The sequence below is a fragment of the Marmota marmota genome, unplaced genomic scaffold (genome assembly GCF_001458135.2).
Source record: "Marmota marmota marmota unplaced genomic scaffold, marMar, whole genome shotgun sequence".
NCBI classification, from domain to species: Eukaryota; Metazoa; Chordata; class Mammalia; order Rodentia; family Sciuridae; genus Marmota; species Marmota marmota.
Window position 1 is genome coordinate 9,853,522 of NW_026000168.1, and position 18,684 is coordinate 9,872,205.

The window sequence follows — 18,684 nt, forward strand, 5'->3', positions numbered from 1 at the left end:
CTTGTGCACGAGAGAAAATTTTGGACCTGACTCGTTATATATATATATTTTTATAGTTGTAGATGGACAGCATGCCTTTATTTATTTATTTTTTATGTGGTGCTGAGGATCAAACCCAGTGCCTCACACATGCTATGCAAGTGCTCAGCCACTGAGCTACAACCCCAGCCAATGACTCATTCTTCTTATTGGGAATTTATTCCTGAGATAACAGCATGGTATTAGTCCATTCATGTGGATGGAGATGTCATGACCTATCACTTTTTAAAGATTCTTTTATTTATTATTATTTTTTAGTTGTAATTAGACACAATACCTTTATTTTTATATATTTATTTTACGTGGTGCTGAGGATTGAACCCAGGGCCTTGCGCGTGCTAGGTGAGCGCTCTCCCGCTGAGCCACAACCCCAGCCGGGGGTTCCACCTCTTCATACCATCACACTGTCAACCAAACTTCAACAAGAATTTTGGAGGGAACATTCCAACCATCACACTGTCAACCAAACTTCAACAAGAATTTTGGAGGGAACATTCCAACCATAATAATGACCTTATTGGGGAGCATGTGGGTGGGCTCTTTGAAGGGCCACAGGTTAAGCTCAGAAAGAATACCATCTCTTTGGACCTGCCATTTTGTATTTTTTTTTAAAAAAGAAGAATTTAAAGGGCTCTAATTTTTAGCCCCTAAGTTGAGAACACCTTCCTGGCATTCATCAAATATACGTGAGTGTTTTGAGTCTTTCATGTAACAGTCGTGGACTGTTGAGGAATTTCAGGGAGATCCTGCTGTGAAGCGTGGTATCTTGGGAATGTAAAGTTAATGAGGGTGGACATCATTAACTATTCCTTGGAAGGACATCAAGATTGGGTCCTAAGAGCTAAGTTCTGTGGTTGTCCCTCTAAGATTGATTTGCTTTCCAAGAATGAGCCCAGTAGAACATCGCTGGCCCTCACAGCTCAGGAATGGAGACATGAAGATCCGAGTACCACTTCATTTCCTAACTGTGTGGCGTAGAGCACTTGGAACCACATCATGATTTTTGTGGTCCTCGGGGAAATCAGTGCAGTGTTACAAGTTGTATTTGTTCCTGGAAGAGAACTTGATCAAAGGTAACTTTACCAAACACAGTCTCTGGTTGATTGCCAAGAAGAGTGGCCTAGGAACATTATGGATGTCAGTCTTATCTGACAACTGGATTTACTTTGAAGACCTTTCTTCTTCTTCTTGTCTTTGAAAACCTGGATTTTCCAGATCTTCCACCTCACTTTTTACAGTACATAGGGGTATTTTGTTATTATATATTATGTTTAATTTTCAGAGGAATTATACTAATTTTACATTTTCAAGTGTCCTTAATTTATATGTATAGGCTTCCTTAGTTTCTAGAAGCTGACTTTTTGGTAGTAAGAATTGATCCCAAGGCCATGCTAAGCTAGGGGCTGCCACTGAGTTATACCCCAAGCCCTAGAATATTTTTTAAAGTTAATGATGGAGAAAATTCTCTTTTGGTGTTGGTGGTTGCATGTTGGATAGTTTGGATGGAAGAAGTTGACTTTCATAAGTTGATTTTTAAGATAGGTGCCAAAATAAAGGAGTGCAAAAATGTTCTTTTGTGGCAAGTGATGTTGGGACAACTGAATTTCCACATAGAAATCAAAAACTTTTGTGATTCCAGGGATTATGTCAAGAAAGGCACAACACAAATCCCAGGAGGGGAGAAAATATTTGTAGATCAGTTTTTTGATGAGGGACTAGATTCAGAATATATAGAGAGTTCTCATCATTCAACAATAAAAAGACAACTCAGTTTTAAAAAAGGGAAAGGTGTGAATGGATATTTCTTCAAAGAATATCTATAGATGATCAATAAAGGTCCATTAACAACTAAAAAAATAAACAAAAAATGAGAAGTCACTAGAGTAGCTATAATAAAAAAGACAAGACTATAGTAAGTATTGGTGAAGATGTCAAGAAATACATTGCTGGTGGGATTGTAAAATAATGCAACAACTTTGTAAAAACACTGACAGTTGCTCAGAGGTCAAACAAAAAGTATCCCTACAACCTAGCACTTCCTCTCCTAGGTGTATACCCAAGAGAACAAAAAACTTATATATGCATAAAAACTCATATTTGAATGTTTATAGCAGCAAACTGATAATTGGATAAATGACATGTGGTATAGCAACATAATAGAATGTTATTCTGTGTTGAAAAGGAGTGAGGTACTGATACATGCTACAACAAGGATGAACCGTGCAAACATTATGCCTAGTAAAAGCAGCCCGTTGCAAAAGGCTACATATTTCATGATTCCATTTACATGAAATGCTCAGAATCTATAGAGGCAGAAAGTAGATTACTAGTTGCTAGGGTCTGAGGGGAGGGGAGAATAAGGAAAGACTACTAATAGGCATAGGGTTTGCGGCTGGTAATGCAGACATTCTGGAACTGGATTGTAGTCACAGTGGTACCAACTATGCATTTTCTAAAAACTGCTAACTTATGCTCTGAGTTTTATTGAAGGTGAAGGAAATTTCAATGAAAATGGCTACATGTAAAACGTTCACGTTTACTGGTCACACTAAATGTTCAACAAGACATAAAATAATAAAGGATGAAATTTTTGCTACAAAACAAGTAAAAGAAGAGGTGAAAGGGAAAGAAATAGGGCAAGGCCCTTTTTTTGGATGATGGTTTTTGAGTGCACCTGAGGCTATATTTTAGGGGGACCATACATCTGTTTAACAAAGGTCATTAAAGGCCAAGGTGCCGGCAAGGCCTCAAGAGACACAGTGATGAACAAGCCCCAGGATCTGGGCTTTGGGAGTTGAGGAGGAAGAAGCCCCAGGACACCATGGGTGATGCCTCTGTGGATCCTTGGAGAGACATGAGCTGAGAAAGAAGTTCCAAGTGGGTTTCTAGGAGAGATGCTTGTGTGTCTCCTGCATTTGGGGACAGGATTATGACAAGAGTGACCAGGCTGTGTTGACAAACAGAGCAAAATTGGCGTCAGTGGGCCTGAGCAGGGAATCTACGATTTCTCTACTGGCCACATGGGGGTCATGTGAACCAGCTGGTGTAGGGGTCGCCATGGATGGAGGTGGTGCGCTCTTGGGGTGTGGGAACTTCAGGGCTGAGGAGGGACTGGCTGCCACCGCAAGAGCATGTCTTTCCCCTGCATAGTGCAGAGAAGGGACCTCTGGCAATGCCGGGCCAGTCCCCAAGAAGCCTTTTCAAGTGCCAGCGAGAGCGGATGGACCCTGCGAGTCTTTGGATGGGATATCCTGCTACAGACACGCTCTCCTCTGAAGTGTTCCAGCCGAATCTTCCCATGAGGGAACCCTGGACAAACCCAGACGAGGAGCATTCTATTAAAAAAATAAAGTAAAATAAAATCCAGGAATAGGGGAGAGAAACTTCCCAACCAAATGCATTTTAAAACAACTGCAAAAGATGGAAGGCAAAGATGATTTCTCATAGTGTCACTTAAGTCTTTCGTGGTTTACAGACCCATTATGTAGACAGAGTGCTGTGCTCCTCAAAAATGTCACAGCCATAAAAGACAGAAAACTGCTGTGGAAAGATCACAACTAAATGCAGTACTGTCCGAGGTTGGATCCTGAACCGGGGGTGGAGGAGCGCAGTAGAACGGAGACTGTGGGGTTAAATGACAAACTAGGAATATGAACCATAAAGAAGATAAAATTATGCCATCAATGTTCCATGGGCTGAAGTTGGTAAGTGTGGCCAGGTCCTAGAATATGCACGTTCTTACCAAATGGACACTAAAATAAGGACATGATATGTGCATCTTGCTTTCAGACGGCTCAAGAAATTATGTTCTGTGTGTAGTAGAAATATTGGAAAATTGGGAATGGAACCACCATTGGACCCAGCTATCCCTCTCCTCAGTTTATACCCAAAGGACTTAAAAACAGCATACTACAGGGACACAGCCACATCAATATTTATAGCAGCACAATTCACAATAGCTAAATTGTGGAATCAACCTAAATGCCCTTCAGTGGATGAATGGATAAAGAAAATGTGGCATATATACATACAATGGAATATTACTCAGCAATAAAAGAGAATGAATCATGGCATTTGCAGGTAAATGGATGGAGTTAGAGAAGATAATGCTAAGTGAAGTTAGCCAACCCCCCCCCAAAACCAAATGCTGAATGTTTTCTCTGATATAAGGAGGCTGATACATAGTGCGGTAGGGAGGGGGAGCATGGGAGGAATAGATGAATTCTAGATAGGGCAGAGGGGTGGGAGGGAAAGGGAGGAGGCAGGGGGTTATTAATGATGGTGGAATGTGATGGACATCATTGTCCAAAGTACATGTATGAAGACATGAATTGGTGTCAACATACTTTATATACAGAGATATGAAAGACTGCTCTGTGTAATAAGAATTATAAAGCATTTCCCTGTCATATATAAATTTTTTAAAAAAGAATATGTATGACAAAGCAAGTGGATAAGAACTGTGACTCAGGGCATGGGGCCATCCAAATACTGTTACTCTCCTAACTTTTCTGTAAGTTTCCAATCATTTCCAAACAAAAACCCGAGAAAGAGTGCCCATGAGTGAACAAGTCAGCTTGGAGCCTCCGTCCTCAAGGCTGGGAATGTGGGGCCAGCTTGCTCCTGCAGCCTGTCCTGGTCTGCTGGTGGTCACCTCTCTCATCCTCTGCATCCTCTCAGGTGGGACCAGAAAGTGCAGGTGGCCCTGAGAACAGGGGCGGATATGGGGCAGACAGGAGAGGAGGGGTGGGGACAGAATCTCAAGTGGAGACTGTGCTGGCAGCTCTGGTCTCTCTCAGGTCTGGGTACTTGTAGTTTCTGCCTTGCTCTTTGCAGTTTCTCCTGTGACCAGAGGCTTGACCCACTTTTCTTTGTTCTTTTATCCAGCAACAGGGGAAAGAACTTTCCCCGCTGAATGTTTTACAATAACAGGGAAAGGCGGGAGACAGAGATGTTTTGTCACCGTGTCACCTAAGCAGTCTTGAATGGTTGACATACCCATTAGGTGGACACATTCTAAGGCGCTCCTAGCATAAAGGCACTTTGAGGTGCTGGGGGAAGAAACGGTGGGCACTGTGGGGTGGGGCCAGGTGGGTAGAGGGCAGGTCAGCCTTCCCTGGGGGGCTGAACTTTGAGGTGAACTTAATGCAGGATAGATGGAGCACGTCCTTGGTGGGTGTGGCAGTGACGCTGGCCGAGGCGTTGGCATGGAGTATGATTTCTGGCACAGGAGGAGGACAGCTTGGTAAAGGACCAGAAGAGTGCTGTATGGCCTATTTGTGAGCCTTGTGACTTTGGAAGAGCCGAGTAGGGGATTCATGGGGGTCGGGGCATTTTAAAGAATTGGAACTGGAGACGTGGATGAGTCAAATGAAGACCCTTGTGTTCCTGACTGAACTTCTTCCCACAGTGGACAGTGGTTAATATTTGACCCATGGTATCACTTTGATACACTTTTTTAAAATATTGGTGTTTTATGGATGTACATGACAGTGGGACTTATTGTTACATTTTGTACATGCACACAATGTAACCATAGAACTTGGCCAAATCTCTTCCCTAGCACTGCCCTCTCCCTCCCCTCCTCCTCTCCTGGGTTCCTTTCCCCTGCTGATCTCCCTTTGATTTTTATTAGACACCCCCCACCCCCCACCTTATTTTGCCTTTTCCTCTCTAGCTTCCACATATGAGAGAAAACATGCCACCTGACCTTCTGAGTTTGGCTTATTTTGCTTAACAGAATGGTCTCAAGTTCCCACCATTTTCCTGCAGATGACAGACTTTCATTTTTCTTTGATTGTATAATACTCCATCATGGTATGCATACCACATTTTCTTTATCTGTGGGTAGACACCTGGGCTGGTTTCCATCGTTTGGCTATTGTGAAATGGCGCTGCTGTGAACATGGTTGCTTCTATGTCTGGACAGCGCTTGGGGGTCCACCGTGATGGCTGGCAGTGACATGTGACTGTTAGAGCCTTGCTACCCAAGTTGAACCCTAGACTAGAGGTTTTGGTATTACCTGGAACCGGCTGGAAATGTAGAATCTCAGGCGTCTCCCAGGCCTTCTGAATCAGCCTGCATTTTAACAAGATCCTCAAATGATCTGTCATTTGAGAAGTGCTGTTTTTAGAATTGAGCTATCTTGTAGGTGACTGTTTCTCAGAGCAGCGTGGTTAGAGGGTACCTGCACTAGAGTCACCTAGACGACTTGTTAAAAATGAGGATTTCCTAGGTCCATTCTTGCCACCCAGATGTCTGTATTTTGGTAAAATCTCTTGCAAATTATGATCGACTCCCAGGACTGAGCTTGGTGGCTGTGATATGGAGTCGTGAAGAAACAAGTGGTTTCTAATTGAAATCACTGGTAAAGGTCATGGGGCCCTTGTTCATGTCCCCCCCACCTCCAGATCAGTGCATTAGGATCTCAGAGGAAGGGGCTGCAGCATGGTATTCAGTTAAGGACTCCCCCGTGTGACTGTCAGGAGCAGACTGGATCGACAGTCACAGCCCTGCAGGATTTTAGGCAGGAAGTCAGTTTTGGAGAGATAATTTCAGCCATCAGGTAGAATCCTGAAAACAGCCAGCAAAGAACTTTTGAGACATGATTTAAAAGCAGCTTCGTGCACTTTGCCACTCTCTTTTTTGTTTCTCAGTGGGGTTTTCTCATCTTCTTTTTTGGCATTGGTTCACAAAATGAATGGGGAGGAAGGTTTAATCCTGTGATTCTGAAAGGGGATGATTTTAGCCTCCAGAGGACATTTGGCAAAATCTGCAGTGACTCTGGATTGTTAACTGGAGGTGGGGCGCTACAGACCACTTACCTGGGAAGCCCGAGGATGCTGCTCAGCATCTCATGGTTGCTCTTGTGTTGCTTTATGAAAATACCCGAGGCTGGGTAACTTAAAAAGTAAGAAGTTTATTTAGCTCATGATTCTTGTTCCTGAAGGATCAAGGCTGCTTGCAGAAGGGAACTAGGAAGTGAGAGTCTGGGGAGAAGCCATAACCACCTTCTCTAGCAGGAAGGTACCCATCCTCTCCTACCAGACAACATGGATCCATTCATGAGCATGGAGCCCTGTAACCCCATCACCTCCCATTGAGCCCCACCCATTAAAGCTTCTGCCACCTCAGCACCCCCACACTGGGGCCAAGTTTCTGATACACAGACCTTTAGGGGACAAACTGTATCCACATGACAGCAGTATCCTACAATGTACGGGGGCAGTTCTTCACAGCCAAGAATTACAGATGATGCTGAGGATGTAAATGTCGGCATTGGGACAGCTTGTGCTAATCCAAGCACCTCGTGGAGGGTGGGAATCATTCCTGAAGTGCCTTCCTGGAGAATTTTGAGGATAATGAGCCACTATTAGGAATGTGAATGCGAAGTCTTTCAGGTAGGCGTTCTGGGGAGAGAAAAGGCTTGACAGTCATTCTTTTTTGGCAGATACATTGACTTAGAAAGGCAGTTTGGTGGTGGGCTGTGTTTGCTAGGATAAAAATAAAGTGTAAGCAAATGAAGCATAGGTCATGAAATAAATTAAGAAAGTGACTTTTCTCTCTTTTTTTTTTTTTTTTTTGAGATACATACATGATGTCTTGGAGTGGTTCCTGATTTTTAAAATTAGTCCTTTTTTTTGTTTTGTTTTGCATTTAGGGTTGGTAAAGGCTCTGTTTGTGAGGAGTCTGTTTCATTGAGGGGAAGATTAATATGTAGAAATGTCAAAAATATGTGAGGGAATATCTCCGCTCACACCTGGCAGGGGCTGCCTGGGAAATGCTGGGATGGCGGGGAAGAAACGAGGTGCTCAGGGTTGGGTCACCAGGTCTTTAGTGGAGCAGGAACCAGAGAAACAGAGGAAAACGGGTGGGCAGTGTCTTCCTGTGGTCCTTTGTGTCTGTCTGGGGAGAAATGGGTCCAAACCAGCAGTGGCAGCTCAGCCCAGCCACCATGTTGCCTTGACCTGCACGTGGAGAACTGGAGGGAAAGGTGATGCTGTGGTCTAACAGCGTGCACGGTGCAGGTGTGGGAGGAACGAGGACCTGCAGGTGGGTCGGACTCCACCTTCCCACGACTGGACAGTGGGCCACATCAGGGGGCCCAGCCTGCCATGTGGAAGAGTAAGTTCATTCTCCAGTGCTGTGCTGGCTACCGTACAACCCGTTTCTGTGACTTCTCATCCTTTGTATAGTGCCCATTCCTCTTCCTGCCCTGTCCATTGGCTTGTCCAGTAGATCCTGCAAAGTTCACATCAGCAGTCTCCCACATCTCCACGTGGGTTGGGTTAGGTGCGCCTCTGGGCTCAAACACCCTGGGCTTACCAGTTAGCCCCTCTGTCCCCCTGTGATTGTTGGGCACCAGGTTTCACTGACTCTGTCTCCCCAGCACACGGGCACTCGATCTGTGTTTGTAGAATGAGGGAGAAATCAAAATTCTTGCCAGGGAAAGCAGCCCCCTTTCCTTTGTGTAGCAGGACTTGCTGATGGAAAAGCGCTTTTCCAGGAGGGTCTCCAGATGTCCGGCCTGGCAGCTTATGCAACCCCCATCCTGCCTCCTGCTCCAGGCCTCCCAAGTGCACTTGTGTGGAAGGGACCTATCTCCAGAGGTTCTCAGGGCTGTGAGATTTGAAATAGTGAGGGCAGTGGCTGGGGGCTGTCATATGCCTTAAACTCTGAGAGGTGCTGAGGATGTGCTGACCACTCTTTGGATCCTCAGCACCTTCCACACAGCAAGAGTTTTCAACCTAAGGCCACAGTAGTGTTCGCTGTGTGCAGGTCAGCCAGGCGTCTCCTCTTTCTTTCCTTGCATTCCTGTCTGCGAGACTCTTACAGGACGGATCCATCCAGCCCAGTTCTCTTTCCTAGAATATGCTAGTTTTCAAGTGGAAGGCCACCCCTCCCCTACTTGGTGTTAAGTCAGGACTCAAAGAAAAATAAACTTTAATCAGCTTTGAATGAACTCAGTGAATACTTTTTGCTTAGTTTTTGTAAAAAACTTAAAAAGGAAAGAAATTATATTCAAAAGTAAATTTCAAAGGTGATTTTTAAAACATGCTATTATGCAAACATTTATGTCCCTAGGCAGGTTGGAGACGATGGTAATGTAATGAATCTGCATGTTCTTATGCCCACCTTTGACAATAACCTACCTGTGCTTATGTTGATTTTTCTATTACCCCCCCCCCCCGATTATTTTGAAGCAGATATCAGAATATCATTTCGTTGGAGATTACCTTTTCCAACCATTGCCTTTGAAAGTATAAAGCTGTTTGCAAAGATCAGGGAATCTGCAGAAAGCCTCCTGGGGCACAGTCCCTCTGGGCACTAGCAGTTGGGCCAGTGTCCTGTGATGGAGGCCATGGGGGGACTGGGTGATGAACCCCCAACCCAAACCCTGTTAGAACAGAGTATGCTTTTCTAGTGATGGAAATCAGACCCTCTTAACCTTTTCCACAAAGGGAAAGATGAGTTTTTCATTGTCAGCAAAATCATGCTTCTTTTCATGACAACATGAAAGGTATTTCATTTCCTCTCTGATTAAGGTATTTCACACATGTGTGCGTGCATGCCTACTTATATGTGTGGATGCACAGAGCTGCAGTGTGTTACTCGATGGAATTTTATATTTGTAGATTGCACCGTAAGACCCCTGCCCAGGTGGAGAACATTTCCAGGTCCCCAGAAAGCACTTCTCAAGAACTCCCACCTCATCCCTGAACAAAGGGCACCACTCTTTGGATGCCATCAATGAGTTTTGCCTCTTCTTCAAACTTCTAAAAGTGGATTCATTGAGTACAAATGGACTCTTTGTTTGCTTTGGCATCTTTCACTCAAAATAATGTCTCATCTTTTTGGCATTCTCTTTGGTGATGGTAAAAGCCTTTGTGTATTTCATTGCCAGCAGAGTCAAATAGGGTCAAATATTTTCTATCACTCTGCAGATTGCCCTAGGATTTTTTTTAGGGTGTGGGGGGAACCAGGGATTTAATTTGTGGGTACTTAACCACTAAGTCACACCCCCATATCCCTTTTTATATTTTATTTAGAGACAGGATCTCACTATGTTGCTTAGGGCCTCCCTAAGTTGCTGAATCTGGCTTTGAACTCACAATCCTCCTGCCGCAACCTCCCGAGCCGCTAAGATTACAGGCATGTGCCACCATGCCTGGCTTTCCTAGGATTTTTTTATTTCAAATAGTAGCAACTAACAGAAGCCCCCAAAGGAAACTGCAGCAGGATATTGGGTAACTCGGAATCAGTAGGGAGGCTGGGAGCCGGGCCCTAGTGCTGAGGGTGGTGGTGTTGTGCAGCCAGGTGAATGCTTAGGAACCCTTTGAAAGGGGTACCACCCGGCTTTCCGTGACCTCTGAGCCCTCCAGATGCTACTACCCTCACTGCCCCTGGCCATGTCACCCCGTGTCCACAGGTGGTCTCTCACTGGCCCTGGAACTCTGTAGCTATCTCTGCAGGCACAAAGGCCGGGGAGGAAAGTCTGATTGTCCCAGGGTAAGCGATGCCTATGTTTAGGCTGTTGGTTGGAAGCCACTTCTGGCCCCTGCTGTTTCCTACAGCAGAAAGGGGAGCTGCCTTGCCAGCTAATCGGTGGCTGGGCTAGAGCCCATCCTTGTTCCATAATCCTTGCAAAAAGGTAAATCAAAATGTAATTGCCTGAGCCAGAGGAGGTCGGAAAGGAAGTCGCTGCCCACATTTCCAGCTCATAAGAGCCTGTGAGCCATGGTCCCGTACAGGAAAGGTGATAACCGTGGGTGTTGTCAGTTTGGGGATTCTATTCAGAGAAAGCCTTCGCTCCTCTCAAGTGGAAAAAGATTACTGCATCACCCTTTGTCTCTTAAAAACAATGTTTATGTTTTTTGCAGAAGGTAATGGAAGGTTTCTTTGGCAATCCCAATCGGTAAATGTCACTTAACTTCAAAAAGCTTTTGTCACGTCTTGGAAACAGGGTTAGGGTGCCGTACAGACACAGGAGGGGGTGACAGGCTTCCGCTCACTGTGACTGGAGTGGAGCGCTTGCTCTGGAGGCGCCTTTTGAAGTAGGGGTGGGTCCTCCCCTCGCTCACTGCCACTTCAGACTGCCCTTCCCCTGGCGCCTTTATCCACACGTCCACTGTTCCCCTGTGCACTGAGCGCCTGGGGCACAGAAGGGCAAGAGAGCAGGCAAGTCCTGACCTTGTGAGACTGAGAGTGGTTGGGACAGAGTTCAAGCGTGGATTATCTCACTATGTCCCGACCATTGGTTTGGAGGTAATGAATCACCTGAGTGGGGAAGGATGCCCCTGTTTCTCCATGTTAGATGTCAGTCATGTCGTCTTGTATAATTTTTGTTCCATCAACCCTGTCCTTTTCAAAATAGGCAAGCTGTGAACAATCAGCACTGAAATGCTTCATATTTATAGCTTAAATATACATAAAATATACTATATGTATATAATACAGATATATGATATATATGTAACACATCATGTATAAATATGTAACTGTAAAACATTTATACATTACATTATATATTATAAATGTAATTGTATTACATTTAATATATATTACATATATATTTGTATATATACCAATTAAGTGTAATATCTTATATTACAATATATTTATATGTATCATAGTTGTAATATTACAATAATATATAATTTGTACACAATTATATGTATAATTATATGTATTATGTATATAACAGCATATTTATAAACATTTGTAAATTAAATGTTATGTCTCTATACACTATAGACTACAGATACATATGTAAATATATACACATAATTTATATATTATGTGTAAATTATACATATATTGTGCATGTATTATAGTAATATGTAAATTATACATAGCATATATAATATACAATTATATGTATAATGTGTAAATATATATTACCAAAATTTAGTCATGTTTATGTATTATATAATACTCATTTATTGGTATTATTTTAATGTATGTTTATTTCCCTTGATCTCTTCCTATATAAAACTGAATTTATATGTGCTGACTGAAGAATTTTTAAACAGTGGCAGCTTGTTGATGCCTTTTTAAAAAATATTTTTAGTTGTAGATGGACACAAGACCTTAATTTTATTCGTCTATTTTGTGTGGTGCTGAGGATTGAACCCAGGCCTCACACATAGCAGGCAAGCGCTCCACCACTGAGCCTCTGTTGATTCCTTTTTGGTCACGTGATGTTTTGAAGAGTTGAAATTCTGGAGAGAAGACACTGTTTGGGGGCTTCCACTCCCATGGTGGGTGGGGCAGGAGGTGGGTGGTGAGAGAAGGGAACGGTGTGGTCACCCTGAAGGAGGTTACGGTGGCTGAGGCTGGCTGGGCACACAGATGCACTTTGTGTACCCTGGTGGGGTCCTGGGATTGATGGTCAGGGATGCTGTGTGAATGCAGCTGTCACCTGATGTCCTATCCAGGGCAGTTAGAGCCGGGTGCCTCCTTGCTGCTCTCTTTCCCACTCTATGCTCCTGCATGGGGTGTGCGAGCCCGAGGCCTGTGGAAGAATTTCTTCGGAATGTGTGCCTAGTAGCAGAATTGCCCATGGTACATCCGAGGCCATGTGTGTTCCTTCTCTGACTCAAGCCACAGCGGCTGCCCCACGTCTGTGCACCCATCAACGGTCTTCTCTGTGCTGAGACTTGGATCTCAGTTCATTTGTGCTGCTGCAGCACAGTGTCACAGACTGGGCGACTCTGTTCATAATGAACAGAAGCGTATTGACTGACAGTTCTGGAGGCTGGAAGTGTCTGGTGAGGACCCAACCTTTGCTGCCAAGATGGCACCTTGAGCATGGCACCCCAAAGGGGAGGCGCTGTTCCCCACATGGCAGGACAGTCCTTGAGCAAGAGCCTACATCCCAACTCCTTTTATTTGCACATTAAATCCATCCTCATGGCCTCACCGCTTTCCAAGGGCCCCAGGTTTCAAGGCCATTCCATTGTCAGTTGTTGTGAGTGTTGTAGGCGTAGGACATTCAGAGGGTAGCAGGACATTCAGAGGGTAGCAGGACATTCAGAGGGTAGCATCTGTTGTCACAAAGTAATGTCTCAGTAAAAACTGAATAATAGGTGAGTACCAGAAGGCAGTTTAAAAATTTAAATATTGTCAATGAGACAGCACATCCTTTAAAAAATCAAGTCTGAGAATGGGTGTTCATTTAATAGGTACCAGGTTTGCTCTTGGGGTGATGAAAATGTTTTGGAAGTTGGTAGAGGTGATGGTCACACAACATTGCAAATGTGTTAAATCAAATGGTTGATTTTATGTAACATGAGAGTCACCCCCAAAAGGTCAAAAATCGTCAAAAAAGAATAAAAGTAACAGGCCTGTGCCCCACCCCTCACCCCTTCCCACTTCCCAGGATCAGCACTGCAAATATTTTAACATTCCTTCTAGCATTTACCACTGTAGTTCTAGATGGGGTGTGTGTGTAATCTACATGTCTGTAGATTAATCTATTTTAAATATCATTTGTCGGTTTACTATTATTATAGATGAGCTTGGCTCTGGGACTCTGTCTCCTCTTTACCCTCCCCCCCTTTTTTTTTTCTCGCACTAAACTAATACTCAGTCTTCATATTTTTATGACTATGTAAATACAGTTCACCATTGAGCACGGGGTTTTAATATGCAACTCTCCCCTGGAGTGAATAATAATCTTATTTTCTTTCTTTGCATAGCTTGTTTGCAGCATTTGCTGAGTCTTCTCTTTAAAAGCCTTAGTATATTTTCCATGTGGCACTAGATCCCATGACCTGCCCCTTACCGTGGTCCTCTGTTCCTGGAGACTTTTCTACCTGTGCTCAAGGTTGTGGCATCGAGAGGCCCTGCCCAGCATCATCGTAGGACTTCCCTCAATTGTGACATTGATGACCAGAATTTAGCCTCCTGTCTCTGCCGCAGAGCAGTACTAGGCCAGGGCCACCTCTTTGTTGACCAAAGGACTGAAAAAAATGTCTTCTCTATTTGGTGGAGGGCGGCCTTTATCTGCTTCCTGACTGCAGACTCGACTTGATTCTTCTCCCACACGAGGTCACCTGTTGAACACAGCTCAGAATTCCAAGAGGAGAATTAACTTCATTCACTTCTGGAGATTTAGTGATTTTTATTTATTTATTTATTTATTTATTTATTTATTTTTGTATGTTTGTTTGTTTTTTCCTACCTAGGAGAGTCATCTCCTCTGGTTCCAGGAAATTTTATTGTATTTTTCTTTAATTTCTACTCTCAAACTTGTGATCCTCCTGCCTCAGTCTCCTGACCTTTTAGGGGGCGGGGAGTACCCAGGATACTCAACTGCTGAGCCAAACCCTCTGTCCTTTTTATTTTTTATTTTGAGATAGGGCCTGGCTAATTGCTGAGGCTGGCTTTGAACTTGTGATCCCCTTGCTTCAGCCTCCTGAGTCGCAGGGATCACGGGTGTGCACCACCGTGCCTGGCCCCCTGGCACCTTTTGATACCTGGCTGTTCTGTGCTTTCGGCCTGTCTCTGGATGGTTGGCCTGGTCCTCACTCAGCATGAATGCTTCATGAGCAGCGCCAACTGAGCAGAGCCAAAATGAAATGATTGGCTTCTGTCGCTCTCCCCCAGCCCTGCTCCTCCCCAGCCTTCCCTTCCTTGCTGGGCGCCGTCAGCGATGAGAAAGCTCCCTTGGAAACATGAGCCAGAGCAAGTCCGTCCTTTGCTTAGAACCCTTGAGTGGTATCCCTCTGCTTTGAATGACTCAGATGGCTTTTCAGGCCTGCGCACCCTGCATGAGGCTTTATCCACCTGCTTCTGCAGCCACAGCTTTCCCTCATTATCCTCCAGCCTCTAATTTCTATTTTGCCATTGCAGGAATCCCACCCCCACCACCAGCCCAGGGACTTTGCATTTGCTGTGCTCTCTACCTGGAAGGCTTTGCCCCCTGATTTTCCTCCAGACTGACTCTTCCTTGCTGTCCTTCAGCTCTGCATTCAGTCCCAGATGCCTCCCCTAGTGCCCCTTCGGGCTGCCTCCACCCCAGGCATACTGCGTCCAGAGACAGCTTGTGCCTCCGTCGAACTTTGAACTTGCCCCAATTCAGCTGTCTATTGGACTCGTGTGTCTGTCACTAGGATTGTGTTAAGAAGTTTGTGCGACGGTTCAGCATTCTACCTTGAGCACTCAGGACTGTGCTTGCACACACAAGGCATTTCGATAAGTAGAAATCAAATCTGTGAAGAGAATCCTGGAAGCTGAGAGCCAGAACTGGCTCCAGAGGATCTGTCTACCATTGCTTCAGGGGCCCCAGGGATCATGAGTTCAGCACCTTTGTTGGGTTCCTGCTGTCTGCCTAACCCCTGAGACCCTGGCCCCAGGAACCTGGGCTCAGGAGTGCAGAGTGGTAGAGAGAGAGAGGATGGCGTGGAATTGCAGGGTTCACCCGGGGCAACCTCACTCTCTGAGAGTCTCACACCTGGATGCCTCTCAAGGGCCGCTCACGTTCTGTGTTCTTGCCTCTCCTGTGTTCCATCCCAGGGGCTTGAGGCACACCTGTGGCTCCTCTTGCTCTCATCTGCTTCTCACTGTGCACATCAGCCCCTATTTGATAGTTAACTCCTCTCTTAGCAGCTAAGAGAGTTCTAGAATGCAACTTTCACCATGGCAGATTGCCTGTGGCCCCTTGAACATACAGCCTGGCCCCTCTATTCAGCTGAATTCTATTTGCTCACTGAATGCGGCATACGCTAAAGCTTCAGAACATTCCAAAGTAGTTTCTTGAAAGCTAAGTTTAGTTTATTCCTCAAAGGCCCCAAAATAACACCTGTCACATAAGATTTTCTTTGTGGCATTTTTTTGGGATGAGACCAAATCACCGTGTGCACGCTCACACACATACATGTATGTGTTCACCTTCTTCCACAGAGATAGTATATGTATTCTTCTGGATTTCCTCTCTTTGTGCGTTTCTGTATCTAGTGCACTATTAGGACCCAGCCAAACTTTTAATTTTGCCCCGCTGTACCATCCAAATAGCAAAGGACAACATGGAGCCGCTGAATTGCAGAATTTCGGAAGGTTACTTTAACATTACATTTGAATTGCTTAATTTAATTTTCACTTTGAATCTGTTGCTAAGCAACCAGGAAGACAGGGCAAAATCAGCAAGGCTAATTTGGTTCTGTTACTAGTATGTTAGCATCTCTTATATTTACATAGACAGTTGGTTGTAAATACACTTTAGCCAATGCAGGTCTCTGTTCTGTTCAAGGAAAATAGTTGGTGCAGAAGCTATAGCGAGGCTTTGTTTGGATTGACGGTGCTTTCAATCCACTCGCTTACCTTAAGCGACCATGGAGTTACCTGAAGTTCTTCACCTGTATTGTCACCCGTTGTTAAACGGGGGGCCCAGCTTAGGAGTGACATGCACAGTTGGAAAGTGCTTCCCGGACCATGTTCCCCTCACCCTTGTGGATCCAGCCTGCCTCTTCCCCAAATCCACTTAAGTCAATTTTTTTTTTCCTTGTTGGAATGCAAAGCAGTTATCTATCAGTCTGAGAATATGTTAGAAGGGGAAAAATAGGTCATTGTATTCTCCATGACTTACTATTGATGAAGATTGACATCGTTAGCCCCATTTGGTCCACAAAGTAAGCTATATGTCAAATAACAGGGCTGGCCACATCTTTTAAACAAAGTTATCTAGTTATTAAAGAAGTTATCCTGGTCTAGTCCAGATGACACCCTGGGCCCCGTGTCAAAGATGGGGCATTCGATTCTGGCCAGTGGTCTCATGGTTTGTGGTTATTCTGGAGGTTCATATACATCGGGTTGGTAGAAAAACTGTCAAGTTGAGACAGTAAATGACCATGATCTGTGGTTTTCAGAAGAGGCAGAGGGAGCAGCCCATCTTTTAAACTGGTTTTCTTCCATATTTTTTGTTTTCCCAAGAACTAGCCAATATCTTTCTTTCATATGCATTGAAAATTACTTGGAGTAGATGGATCAGATTTCTGATAAAGATGAATATCAGGGTTCCTATATTTTATGACTGCCCCTGACTAGGTGGAAATCCTGAGTTGTTGAAGGAAATGATAGCAATAGAGAAAGTACCTTTTGCTGCTACAATTAAGTGCTGTTTCACTGTTTTCCTGAATACTGTTGAGAATCTGGTCGTGGAGCATGTGGTTAACAGTTCATTGATCCTGACTGGAAGGAGGAGCCATCTGGAGTAGAAGGAAAGTCTTAGTGTTTACGAACTTGACAGCAAATGGATTTCTCTAATTCTGAGATATTTATTTGGCGGGAACAATAGCTAGGTAGGCTGTGAAAGGTCCTCAAGGGGAATCTTTCATAAATAGCAGAGAAGTCTTGTGGGTAGTTCTGACCTGTTTTCAAGGTGCAGTTTTTCCAAATCTGAGTATTTGCTTGAAATTTATTAATTTTAATCTACAAATACTTAACCATTCAAAAACCCAGGATGTCAAAATGTACACTCTTCAGGAGGCAAGTGTCAATTTTGAATATTAGTTTCCTTGGGAAATTATTTCTGAACGTATTTTTGTTGTGCTTTGTTTTATTCTGTGCTAGGGATTGAGCCAGAGCCTCATGCATGCTGAGCATTGCTGGTCCACTGGGCTGAACCCCCAACCCACTGAATTTTTTTTTTTTTTTAATAACATCTCTATCCCAAATTTGGGTGAACATAGTCCTCAACTTTGTGTGTATGTGTGTGTATGTACTTTTAAAGCTACATATCCATATTACTGCACTAGTATATTGTACACATTATAAAACTAGTGAGACAGAGTGGGGTTCACCATGGTGATTTGCAAGACCACATGCCCATTGATACTTCACACAGATGCTTTAAGAAGGATAGAGTTCATCATTAAAGACAGGGTCTTGGGCTGGGGATGTGACTCAAGTGGTAACACGCTCGCCTGGCATGCGCGGGGCGCTGGGTTCAATCCTTAGCACCACGTAAAAATAAAGATGTTGTGTTCACTGAAAACTAAAAAATAAATATTAAAAAATTCCCCCCCCCTTCAAAAAAAAAACAGGGTCTTAAATGGTGATTTTTAATTTCTGAGTGACTTCTACTCAGATCTGATTAGATTATCATCATTTTTACCTTTTGAGTGGCTGCAGAAACCTGGGCTCCATTCTGCCTTTTTCTTGTTTCTTGGGCTTGTACCCCTCCTATCTTTGATGTTTTACTGTTTTTTTTTTTTTTTAATATTTTTGTAGTTGTCAATGGACCTTTATTTTATCAATTTGTATGTGGTGCTGAGGATGGAACCCAGGGCCTCACACATGCTAGGCAAGTGCTTTACCACTGAGCCACGACCCCAGCCCTGATGTTTCGCTTTCTTCACGTAAATCTTCACGAAGCCACTGGTCTGTGTTGCAGGGGTTGGATATGCTGCCTAAGACATTGTACAAAGTCACATGAGCCCAGGCACCCTGAGCAGAAGCACATAGGGGTATTGTTAATGAGGGTCAGCAAGGGTACACGCTGTCTCAAGGCGAGGGAGGTGTTTTCGCTCTGCACCCCAGGGGTCTTCTTAACCTGATACTCTGCCCCAGGAGGTGCCTCCACCTAGGCCAAGTGAAGCTGTTACCATTGCATCCTTTAAAATCTAGGGGCACCAAAGAGACTG

The 18,684-nt window shown here is 44.2% G+C and overlaps 1 protein-coding gene across 19 annotated transcripts in view; it reads left to right on the forward strand.

Moving 5' to 3' along the window:
• Itpr1 (inositol 1,4,5-trisphosphate receptor type 1) overlaps positions 1-18,684 on the forward strand; it is a 389,291-nt gene that overhangs the window by 95,175 nt on the left and 275,432 nt on the right. The window lies entirely within an intron of this gene.